The sequence below is a fragment of the Enhydra lutris genome, unplaced genomic scaffold (assembly GCF_002288905.1).
Source record: "Enhydra lutris kenyoni isolate GAN:26980312 unplaced genomic scaffold, ASM228890v2 scaffoldscaffold81, whole genome shotgun sequence".
Lineage (NCBI taxonomy): Eukaryota > Metazoa > Chordata > Mammalia > Carnivora > Mustelidae > Enhydra > Enhydra lutris.
Window position 1 is genome coordinate 2,639,618 of NW_019154165.1, and position 13,435 is coordinate 2,653,052.

Below are 13,435 nucleotides of genomic sequence, written 5' to 3' on the forward strand. Positions count from 1 at the left end.
CCCATATGGTTTCACTTATTTGTGGAGCATAACAAATAGCATGGAGGACAAGGGGAGATGGAGAGGAGAAGGGAGTTGAGGGAAATTGGAAGGGGAGGTGAACCGTGAGAGACTATGGACTCTGAAAAACAATCTGAGGTTTTTGAAGGGGCGGTGGGTGGGAAGTTGGGGGAATCAGGTGGTGGGTATTGGAGAGAGCATGGATTGCATGGAGCACTGGGTGTGGTAAAAAAAACAATGAATACTGTTACACTGAAAATAAATTTAAAAATAAAATAAAATAAAATAAAAACCCCAAAACCTTTAAAAAAAAAAGAATTCCCTTACAATTTACTTTTAAATAACAAAGCAACAAGCGTATATGTATATATAAAGAGAGAAAGAAAGCAAATATGGCAAAATATTAACAATTTTTGAATCTAGGTAGATGGTACATAAGTATTCATTTTACTATTATTTCAACTTTTCTGTATATTTGAAACTTCTTATAGTAAAACATGGGAGAAATTGAATTTTTCAAATAAACTGGCAAAAATACAAAAAAAAAATTATCCACCATGACCAGGTGGGATTTATCCATAGGATGCAAGGGTGGTTCAATATATGCAAATCAATCAATGTGATAGAACAAATCAATAAGAGAAGAGAGAAGAAACACATGGTCCTCTCAATTGATGCAGAAAAAGCATTTGACAAGATACAGCACCCTTTCCTGATTAAAACACTTCAAAGTATAGGGATAGAGGGAACATTCCTCAACTTCATAAAATCTATCTATGAAAAACCCACAGGGAATATGATCCTCAATGGGGAAAAGCTGACAGCCTTCCCTTTGACTCAGGAACATGACAAGGATGCCCACTCTCACCACTCTTGTTCAATATAGTAATAGAATTCCTAGCAACAGCAACCAGACAACAAAGAGAAATAAAAGGCATTTAAATTGGCAATGAAGAAGTCAAACTCTCTCTCTTCACAGATGACATGATACTTTATGTGGAAAACCCAAAGGACTCCACCCCCAAACTACGAGAACTCATACAGCAATTCAGTAATGTGGCAGGATACAAAATCAATGTACAGAAATAAGTTGCTTACTTATACACTAACAATGAAAAAATAGAAAGGGAAATTAGAGAATTGATTCCATTTACTATAGCACCAAGGACCATAACACACCTGGGAATAAACCTAACCAATGAGGTAAAGGATCTGTACTCAAGGAACTACAGAACACTCATGAAAGAAATTGAAGAAGACACAAAAAGATGGAAGAGCATTCCATGCTTATGGATCAGAAGAATAAACATTGTTAAAGAGTCTATACTGCCTAGAGCCATCTATACTTTCAATGCCATCCCAATCAAAATTCCACCAGCATTTTTCAAAGAGCTGGAACAAACAATCCTAAAATTTGTATGGAACCAGAAGAGACCCCAAATTACTAAGGAAATGTTGGAAAAGAAAAACAAAACTGGGGGCATCATGTTGCCTGATTTCAAGCTTTATTACAAAGCTGTGATCACCAAGACAGCATGGTATTGGCACAAAAACAGATACATAGACCAGTGGAACAGAGTAGAGAGCCCAGATATGGACCTGTAACTCTATGGTCAAATAATCTTCTACAAAGCAGGAAAAAATATACAGTGGAAAAAAGACAGTCTCTTTAATAAATGGAGCTGGGAAAATTGGACAGCTATGTATAGAAGAATGAAACTTGACCATTCTCTTACACCATACACAAAGATAAACTCGAAATGGATAAAAGACCTCAATGTGAGGTAGGAATCTACCAAAATCCTAGAGGAAATCATAGGTAGTAACCTCCTCAACATCAGCCACAGCAGCTTCTTTCAAGATGTGTCTCCAAAGGCAAAGGAAACAAAAGTGGAAATGAACTTTTGGGACTTCATCAAGATCAAAACCTTCTGCACAGTAAAGGAAATAGTCAACAAAACAAAGAGGCAACCCATGGAATGGGAGCAGATATTCGCAAATGACACTACAGACAAAGGGCTGATATCCAAGATCTATAAAGAACTCCTCAAACTCAACATACACAAGACAGACAATCATGTCAAAAAATGGGCAGAAGACATGAACAGACAGTTTTCCAAAGAAGACATACAAATGGCCAACAGACACATGAAAAAACATTCATCATCATTAGCCATCAGGGAGATACAAATCATCACATTGAAATACTACCTTATACCAGTCAGAATGGCCAAAATTAACAAGACGGTAAACAACAAGTGTTGGAGAGGATGTGGAGAAAGGGGAACCCTCTTCCACTGTTGGTGGGAATGCAAGTTGGTGCAGCCACTTTGGAAAACAGTGTGGAGATTCCTTAAGAAATTAAAAATAGACTTACCCTATGACCCTTCAATTGCACTACTGGGTATTTTACCCCAAATATCCAGATGTAGTGAAAAGAAGGGCCAGCTGTACCCCAGTGTTCATAGCAGCAATGATCACAGTCACCAAACTGTGGAAAGAACCAAGATGCCCTTCAATGGACAAATGGATAAAGAAGATATGGTCCATATATACAATGGAGTATTATGCCTCCAACTTTTGTATCAACATGGATGGGACTGGAAGAGATTATGCTGCGTGAAATAAGTCAAGCAGAGACAGTCAATTATTATACGGCTTCACTTACCTGTGTAACATAAGTAATAACACAGAAGACATTGGGAGCTGGAGAGGAGAAGTGAGTTGGGGGAAATCAGAGGGAGAGACAAACCATGAGAGACTATCGACTCTGAGAAACAAACTGAGGGTTTTGAAGGGAAGGGGGTCAGGGGTGAGCCTGGTGGTGGGTATTATGGAGGGCACATATTGCATGGAACACTGGGTGTGGTATATAAACAATGTATTTTGGAACACTGAAAAAAAATTTTGAAAATTTTTTAAAAAGCAGTTTGTGGCAAATAGATCCTAAGAAGACCTCCAAATGATTTCTTGACTCCTGGTAGCCACAGCTTAATGGAATCTTCTCCCCCTTGAATGCAGGCAGTATCTGTAACTTGCAGTAGATTATAACAAAGGTGATGGGATATCACTCCACTGATTAGATTATAGTACATGATAAAGTTGATGAGATACCACTTCAGTGATTATGTCATGTTGTATTAGACTTTGTCTCAGCAGACTACAAAGAGAGATTTTTTGCTGGCCTTGGAGATGTAAGATATTATAATGAAGCTACCTATGGAGAAGGTCATGTGGGAGAGAACTACAAGCTGCAAGGAACTGAATTCTGCCAACAACCATGTAAGCTTGGAAGAAGACCCCAAGCACCGGATGAGAATGTAGCTCAGGTGACACTCTGATTACAGTCTTGTGAGACACTGAGCAACTAGGAGATGGCCAGACTCCTGACCCACAAAGACTGAGAGGTAACAAATGTGTGTTGTTTTAAGCTGCCAAGCATGTGGCAATTTGTTATGCAGCAATAGAAAATGAATACACAACTATTGGAATTATAATTTATGATGTAAGCATGTTAAATGAATGAAAAGATAGTAATTTCAGCAGAAAAAAAACTATAAAAATATAAATTTTAGAAATAAATACAAAATCTCTAATTAGTTTAAAAACATAACTTGATGGGCTCACAGTATAATGTAAATGACATAATAAATAGTAAAATTTGAGAGATCAACAGAATTTATCAAGTAATAGTAATAGAGGAAAAGTATTGAAAAAATATTAACATACTTGTGAAACAACATCAAGCTTTCTAACATTCTTGTCACTGGAGTCATAGGAGAAAGAAATGATCATATAAAATATATTTTAGGAAATAATGATTAAAAACTTCTCAAATTTGGCAAAGCCATGCTTGTAAGATTCAGGAGGTTCAGGTAACTCCAAACATAATAAACTCAAAGAAAACGATGTCTAGGTACATCATAACTGAAGTGCTGAAAATCAAAGATTTTTTAAAATATTGTAATCAGATTTTTATATTAAACATTGTATATAGAGGAACAAAGATTCAAAGAACCATGGATTTCTCAAACAAAACAAAACAAGACAAAACAACCATGGGGTCAGAAAAACAGTAGAAAAGCAAATTTAAAGTGCTGAACAAATAGAACTATAAACCAAGACTTCTATATATAATGAAATAATCTTCAGAAATAAATGTGAAATGAAGACATTTTCAGATGAAGGAAAACTATGAGAATTCATTGCCAGCTGATCTTCTCTAAAAGAAATTCTTCTAAGTGAAGGGAAACAAGAGTGCAGGAAAATTCAGATCTATAAGAATGATAGAAGAGAGACAAATAGTATGTATCTGGCAAATATTAAAAATTATTTTCAAGTTCTATAAAATCTGTATGACTTTTAGAAGCAAAACTCATGATGTGATATGTGGAATTTTCAATGTATGTAGGTGTAATACATGTATCACTGATATACGTGCAAGAGGGTAAACAGATCCATACAATTGTAAGGTATCTATATTATGCTTGATGTAGTACAATATTAACTCAAAGTAGACAATGCAGGGTACCTGGGTGGTTTAGCTGGTTAAGAGTCTACCTTCAGCTCAAGTCGGGTTCCTGGAGTCCCTGGATCAAGCCCCACATTGGGCACCCTGCTCAGCAGGTAATCTCCTTCTCCCTCTGCCCCTCCTCCTGCTCATGCCCTCTCTTTCTCTCAAATAAATAAAAATAAATTTTTCTTAAAGAAGTAGACAATGTGGGGGTGATTGGGTGGCTCAGTGGGTTAAGCCTCTGCCTTTGGCTCAGGTCATGATCTCAGGGTCCTGAGATGGAGCCTGGCATCAGGCTCTCTGCTCAGCAGGGAGCCTGCTTCTCCCTCTCTCTCTCTGCCTGCTCTTCTGCCTACTTATGATCTCTCCCTCTGTCAAATAAATAAATAAAATCTTTAAAAAAAAAAAGAAGTAGACAATGTGGGATGCCTGGATGGCTCAGCTGGTTAAGTGTCTGCCTTTAGCTAGGGTCATGATCCTAAGATCCCTAGGGTCCTGAGATAGAGTCCTGCATCGGGATCCTAGCTTAGTGGGGAGCCTGCTTCTCCCTCTGCCTGCCATTCCCCCTGCTTGTGCGCTCTCTCTCTCTCTCTCTCTCTCTGACAAATAAATAAATAAATAAATTTAAAAGTAGAAATGTAATATTATGTGACCTGTCATCCACAGTGCAAGCACCAACATACAAATTTGACATGTAGCAAAACACTAATAGATAAATAAAAATGGACTACTGAAAACACTAATATTCCAAAAGAAAGCAAGAATGGAAAACAAAAGAATAATAGTACAATCAGAAAACAAATAATAAAATGGTAGAATATAATCCAGCCATAGTAATAATTACATTGAATGTAAGCTGTCAAAATATACCTAACAACGATTGTCACACTGGTTTAAAAGAACCTATATGTTGTCTATAAAAAATCCACTTTAAATATAAAGACATATAATTCAAATAAAGCTGAAGTAGCTATATTAAAAAAGGACAAAGCAGACTTCACAAAAAGGACTATTACCAGGGATAAACAGGGATAAAAGGATCAATTCACAAAAAAGTCATAATAATCCTGAATATGCATGCTGTTAGCAACAGAGTTTCAGGGTACATGAAGCAAAAAGTGATAAAACTGAAAAGGAGAAATGGGAAAATCGATAACTATAGTTGGGGAATTTATCACTCTTTTCTTGGCAATCAATAAAACAAGTAGACAGAAAATCGGTAAGGATGTAGAACTGCACAACTCTATTAACCAACTCTACCTAATTGACATTTATAGAACACTCCACTCAACAAGAGCAAAATGTATAATCTTTACAAGTGCACAAGGAATAGTCACCAAGTTAGACCATATTCTGGTTCATAAAACAAACCCCCAAAATGTTTTTAAATTGTGGTTTAAAAAAAAAACCCAAAACACTAGGAATAAGACCTAGAGAGCTTCACAGTTAGCTGATCATCCTTGCTGGAAATAGCAGGTCAGTATGGATGAAGTTCTATAGTGAGGGGTATGCAGACAGGAGATTACATTGAAGAAAGAGTGAGCACAAAGACTTGACCTCCTTTAAATTAAAATACTTTTTTTCTCATGTTCATATAAATGCATATCAAAGACAAGAACAAGCATTCTCCTTACATTTGAGGATTTTTCATTTTTAATGTTGTCTTTTTGCTTACTAGTATTTGCTTGCCTAAATGACTCCCAAATGCTGAGGAAGTTTCTACATGGTTTTTGTTTAAATTTTTATTTAAATTCTAGTTAACATACAGTGCAATATTAGTTTCAACACCTACATACAACACCTAGTGCTCATCAAGACAAATGAGTTCTTAATATCCATCACCTATTTAACCACCTCACCTCTGCAACCACGAGGTCTTTTTTCTCTGTAGTTAAGAGTATGTTTCTTGGTTTGGCTCTCTTTCTTCCTCTATGGTCATTTGTTTTGTTTCTTAAATTCCACAGATGAATGAAATTATATGGTCTTTGTCTTTCTTTAACTGACTTATTTCACTTAGCATAATAATCTCTAGCTCTATCAATGTCATTGCAAATGACAAGATTTCATTCTTTTCTGTGGCTGAGTAAATAGTTCACTGCATATATATAACACACCTCCTTTATCCATAACTCTATGCCCATCAGTTTGACAATTTAGATAAAATGGACCAATTCCTAAAAACAAAAAAACAAAAACAAAACTCCAGAAACTATTAAAGCTCAATAAAGAAGAAATAGATAAGCCAAATAGCTACACATCTATCTTAAATTTTTTGTTGTTTTGGGGGGCCTGGGTGGCTCAGTCATAAGTGTCTGCCTTTGGCTCAGGTCATGATCCCAAGATCTTGGGATTGAGCCCCACATCCGGCCAGCTCCTCCCAACTTGTGCTCTCTCTCCCTATCTCTCTCTCTCATTCAAATAAAAGCTTAAAAAAGTATATTGTTGCCGTTGTTTAAAACCTTTTAACAAGAAAAACTCTAAGCCCAGATGGCTTCATTGTTGAATTCTAACAAACACTTAAGGAAGAAACAATACCAATCTCACACAAATATCCAGGAAATAAGAGGAAAAACATCCCAACTCATTTTATATGAGGCTAGTATTACCTTGATAACCAATGCCAAACAAAACGTTACAAGAAAGGAAACTATAGACCAATATCACCAATGAACATAGATGCAAAAAATTCAATAAAATATTAAAAAATTAATCAACATAATTCACAATATAAACAGAATAAAGAAGGAAAAGCAAATGATCCTCCATAGGAACAAAAAAAAAAAAAAACCCATTTGATAAATTTCAGCATCTATTCTTGAAAAAAATGTTAAGTAAACTAGTGTTAAAAAGGAGACAGCAGGCCTCAATGGAGCCACATATGCTAAACCCCACCAAGACTTAATACCTAACCTAACTGCAACTTCTCCCAGATATATGACCTTTGACCATCCAACCTATAATTTCCTGGTCAGCACTAGGAGGTAATCCACTGACTGGATTCTCCTTAGGGAGGGTGACCTTGCCCAAGAAAATGTATTCTTTGCTAATAATTTCTTTTTATTCCCTCTCTTCCTTTAAAAAAACTTTCCTTTTCTGAAACTTGATGGAGCTCCTTTATATTTGGTAGATGTGATGCTGTCCAATTAGTGAATTGTCGAATGGAGCCAATTTGATCTTTAAATTTACTCAGTTGAATTTTTGTTATTTACCAATAAGAAAAAAAACCCTCTTCAATCTGATAAAGAGCATCAATTAAGAATCTAGAGCTAACAAGATAATTTTTAAAAGATTTATTTATTTGTTTTAGAGAGAGAGAGAAAGAGAGAGAATGAGTGGGAGGGGCAAAGGGAGAGGGAGAGAGAATCTCAAGCAGACTCTGCACTGAATGTGGAGCCTCATGCAGGGCTTGATCTCACAACCCTGAGATCACAACATGAACTGAAACCAAGAGTTGGTTGCCTAACCTGAACCACCAGGTGCCCCAAGAGCTAACAAAATACTTAATGGTGAGAGATTTAATAAATCCCCTCCTTAGATCAAGAGAAAAACAAGGATATACATTCTTATTCAGATTCAACAACTAGAGCAGTGCTTAGTGGAAATTTATGGCATTAAATGCTTACATTAGAAAACACGAAAGGTCTTAATTGAATAGTCTAAGCATCCAACTTAATAAACTAGACCAAAAAAAAAAAAATAGCCAATGAAGTTCAAAGTAAGCAAAATGAAATAATAACAGAAATCAATAAAATCTTTAATTTTAGTTGACACACGATATTACATTACTTTCAGGTGTGTACAACATAGTTATTCCACAAGTCTATACATTATGCTATGTTCACCAAAAGGAGAGCTACCATCTGTCACCCTACAATGCTATTACAATACCATTGACTATATTCTCCATGCTATATCTTTTAACCCCATGACTTATCCATTCCATAACTTGAAGTCACATCTCCCAATCCTCTTCAACCATTTTCCCATGTTCTGACCTCCTCTCCTCTGGCAACCATCAGCTTGTTTATGGATCTGTTTTTGCTTTTTCTTTGTTCATTGTTTTTTTTTTTTTTTTACATTCCACAGTAGGTGAAATCACATAGCATTTTTCTTTCTCTGACTTATTTCACTTAGCATAATATCCTCTAGGTCCATTCATGTTGTTGCAGATTGCAAGATCTCATTCATTTTATAGCTGTATAGTATTTCATTGTATACATATATTACATCTTTTTTCCCTATTATTATATTTGGACCTTTAAAAAAGATATACCATCAGAGGTGCTGGGGTGGCTCAGTTGGCTGAGCATCCAGCTCCTTGTTTGAACTCAGGTTATGATTTCATGGGTCGTGGGATTGAGCCCCATGTCAAGCTCAGTGGTTGGTGGGGAGTCTGCTTTAGATTCTCTCCCTCTGCCCCTCTCCCCACTCACACACTCTCTTTCTCTCTAAAATAAAAATAAATTAATCTTTTTTTAAAAAGAAACATATACTTTCAGATATACCACTATTCTAGTGGGAAAAATCTAGTTTTGGGGAAGCATACATGTCACAAACTATCCTGCTTCTAGTCTTTATTAAGAGTTTATCAAAAAGTGGGCTCTGTGGGATGCCTGGGTGGCTCAGTTGGTTAAGAGTCTGCCTTTGGCTTAGGTCATGATCCCAGGATCCTGGCATTGAGCCCTGCATCCTGCTCCCTGTCCGCCAGGGGGCCTGCTTCTTCCTCTCCCTCTGCCTGCCATTCCCCCTGCTTGTTCTCTCTCTACCTCTCTAAAATAAATAAATACAATCTTTTTTTAAAAAGTAGGCTCTGACCTATGGTATCCTGAGCCTTGAGGTTTGAGTGTTTTGATTACTATAGAATAATTTCAAGTGGAAAACTTAATTACCAGCTGTTTTCCTTCTGGAATGGGCTAAATGTTTTGATGTTAAACAGTCCACTATAAGAATATTCAATTTCTTAAACTTTGTGACCTATTCAGTCTTTAGAAAATGTGGTAAAAAGGTAATTTTCTGTGCAATAAGGATGAACTTAACATACCAAATATTAATTATAACAAAAAGTAGTATACATAATGTATATGTCCAATATTCACTTTAATGACCACTTCATAAGCTAGTAACTATTATTAACTCCTTAACACAACTCTTGGCATTTGACATTGATTAAAAATAAAAAAAGGGTAAGTGAACAAATACCTACCTATATATGATTATGTTTTCAAGAAGCTACTCTTTGTGGAAGTACACAGGAAAAGGAACTTTCAGTAAGCTGTTGATAGGAACTGGGAGATTTATGGCTATGGCTTTGGAAAGCACCCCAGTGAGTCGTAGGAAGGCATTTGTAAGAGTAGATTGTGCAACATCAAAGGATAGCTAACTAAAAGACATGGGCATTTTCTCAATTAACTTAAATTCTAAGACTTTCAGTAGTTGAGGAATAGAAATAAGACCCATAGAAAATGGCATAGAAATAAGACCCATTCACAATGGCTTAAAAAGGTGACTATGTCATTTGGCTCATGATGTTAAATGTTCCAAAAGCCTTTGGTGGTACGATATGGATAAGAAAAGTATTAATAAACCAACCACATAACACCATTAAAACTCAAAAAACACTTATTTTTTAAAAGTTTTTATTTAAATTCCAGTTACTTAACATACAGTATAATATTAGTTTCAGGTATACAATACACTGTTTCAATACTTACAGACAACACTCAGTGCTCATCACAAGTGTAGTACTTAATCCCCATCACCTATTTAATCCATCCCCCCACTCACCTCCCCTCTTGTAACCACCAGTTTTTTTCTCCATAATTAATAGTCTGTCTCTTGGTTTTCCTCTCTTTTGTTCTCCCTATGTTCATTTGTTTTATTCTTAAATTCCACATTGAGTGAGATCATAGGGTATTTGTCATTCTCTGACTTATTCTGCTTAGCATAATACTCTCTAGCTCCATCCCTGTCATTGCAAATGGCAAGACCTCTTTCTTGTCATGGCTGAATAATATTCCAGTGTGTGTGTGTGTGTGTGTGTGTGTGTGTGTAAAAACTGCTAGAACTGATAAACAAACCCAGTAAAGCAGCAGCATAGAAAATTAACATACAGAAATCTGTTGCATTTCAACCCACCAATAATGAAGCAGCAAAAAGAGAAATCAAGGAATCAATGTCATTTACAATTGCACCAAAAACCATAAGTACCTAGAACTAAACTAAAGAGGTTAAAGACCTATACTCTGAAAATTAGAGAACACTGATGAAAGAAACTGAAGTTGACACAAAGAAATAGATAAACATTCTGTGCTTATTGACTAGAACAAATATTGTTAAAATGTCTGTATTTCCAAAAGCAATCTACACATTTAATGCAATTCCTATCAAAATACGAACAGCATTTTTCACAGAGCTAGAACAATCCTAAAATTTGTATAGAATTTTTTTATTTAAAAATTATTGAGAACACATTAAATGAGGCAGCATTTATTCTTTCTCTTTGTCTTCCATTGTGGGGTCTGTTCGTGGTTCCTCCATTGTTGCACTGTTGCTCTCTGAACCAGGGTTACTATCACTGGTCCCTTCCTCAGCCATACTGTCCATCCCCTCCTGCCTGCTCTCCTTGTCCTCAGGAGTAGATGTGCCTTCTTCATCATTCTGTCCGCTTTCTGTCGCTTCTTCAAAGTGTGTCTCCTCTGTGCATCCCAGTGGGATGCTCTCGTTATCTTTCTTCTCCTTGGCCTTACTAGCATCTTGCTTTTCCTCAAGAACCATGCTTCTCTGACTACATTCAGCAGCCTATTTCTCCCTTTTCTCCTGACTTCTGTAGGCTTGGTCCTCTACCCATGCAATTTCAGAGGCAATTTTTTTCCATATACACTTCTACTTTCAAGCCACACCACCTTTTAAGTACATTGTTATTAATCTGTGCTTTTCATGAATTTCCCCTTCTTTTCCTGCTGTATTCCTCTATTTGAAGAAGTTCTGCTTTAGTTTTTATTGATGAACCATTGAGGACTGGATCTATCCTTTGAGGACCTACATTCTAGCTGTTGTGACAAGCGAATGAACATCTGGCACCACACTCTCACTAAGGATTTCAATGATGAGGTGGTGGTTTCTCTGGAAATGGGTGGTGGCTATACACTTCACTGAAAAGCTATCATTGTAATCATCTGGATCTTCAGCAGGCTGAATATTCATGTAAGGTTCTCCTTTCTCCATGCAAGTCTGTCTTTGTAGACTTTCTTCCTCTAGAGCAGCTTCTGCATAACTTTTTGCATTTATGTAAGCAAGGTATGTGGGGGAATTATGATAGGCCTTCAAAGATTAATTGTACTCTATCTTTTCTGTTTCATATTTATTTAAATGTTCTTATTTTTCTTCATGAGTGAGCCACATGCTACCAATCATCTTGCCAATCTCCCTGAAGTTTATATCAGGATGGGAAGCTCTTACTCGATCCCAGACCTTTCTGCCGTACCTCATGTAGGGCAACAATGGTTTATTTGGTGGCTTTGGGGGTTTTGAAATCATAATAACAGAGGATGCCATGACCTGGCCATGGGTGCCTGGGTTACCTCCAAACATATGGTTGTAAGCAAGACGACCATATGGATTGTATCCCACAAACCCTGGTGTGCTGAGCATTTGTATTGCAGGAGCTGGGTTGGGAGGTGGGGCATAAGACGGTCTTTTTGACATTTTTGGAGATGAAGTTCTCAGTTCCTTAAGAATGAATTTGAGACATCCTGGGCAGAAAATCTGTCAGAGCTCTGGTCTTATTTCCCCAACATCTTTATCCATTCATCTATCCAAGGACAGTTGAATTGCTTTCATATCCTATTATAAATAATGCTGCAATAAATATAGGGGTGCACATATCTTTTTGAATTAGTATTTTCATTTTCTTTGGGCAAATACTTAGTAACGGAACTACTGGATTATATGGTAATTTTATTTTTAATTTTTTGAAGAAACTCCACACTGTTTTTCACAGTGGCTGCACCAATTTACATTTCTACCATCGGTGCATAAGGGTTCCTTTTTCTCCATATCCTTGCCAAAACTTGTTATTTCTTATCTTTTTGATACTGGCCATTTTGACAGTTGTGAGGTGATATCTTGTGATTTTGATTTGTATTTCCCTGATGATTAGTGATATTGCACATCTTTTCTTGTGTCTGTTTGCCATCTCCATGACTTCTTTAGAAAAATGTCTATTCAGGACCTTTGCCCATTTTTAAATCAGATTATTTGGGGGTTTTGGGAGGGCGTGTTGAGTTATATAATTCTTTATATACTTGGGATATTAATGCCTTATCAGACATATCATTTGCAGATATCTTTTTCCATCAATAGGTTTCCTCTTCATTTTGTTGATGGTTTCCTTTGCTGCACAAAACCTTATTTTGGTGTAGTCCCAATGGCTTCTTTTTGCTTTGGTTTCCCCCGCATGAGAATAAATGTCCAGAAAAATGTTGCTAGGGCTGATATAAAGAAGTTATTGCCTCTGTTTTCTTCTAGGAATTTTACGGTTTCAGGTTTCACATTTAGGTCCTTAATCCATTTTGAGTTTCATTTTTTTGCATGTAGCTGTCCAGTTTTCCCAGCACCATGTATTGGAGAGACTGTCTTTTTCCCATTGGATATTCTTGACTCCTTTGCTCTTTGGTAATAGACCGTATAAGCATGGGTTTACTTCTGGGCTCTCAATTCTGCTCCACTGAGAAATCAGTGATTTTTAAATTTTTTTATTTTTTTTTTAAAGATTTTATTTATTTATTTGACAGAGAGAGAGAGAGAGAGATCACAAGCAGGCAGAGAGAGAGGAAAGGAGGCAGGCTCCCTGCTGAGCAGAGAGCCTGATGCAGGGCTCAATCCCAGGACCCTTGGATCTTGACCCAAGCCCAAGGCAGAGGC

At 36.6% G+C, this 13,435-nt stretch overlaps 1 protein-coding gene and 1 pseudogene across 3 annotated transcripts in view; both read right to left on the minus strand.

Annotated features, from left to right (window-relative positions):
• The window catches only part of LOC111161019 (ectodysplasin A), a 423,110-nt gene that overhangs the window by 305,280 nt on the left and 104,395 nt on the right, over positions 1 to 13,435 (minus strand). The gene's annotated exons all lie outside the window — the stretch shown is intronic.
• LOC111161018 lies at positions 11,000 to 12,217 on the minus strand (annotated as a pseudogene).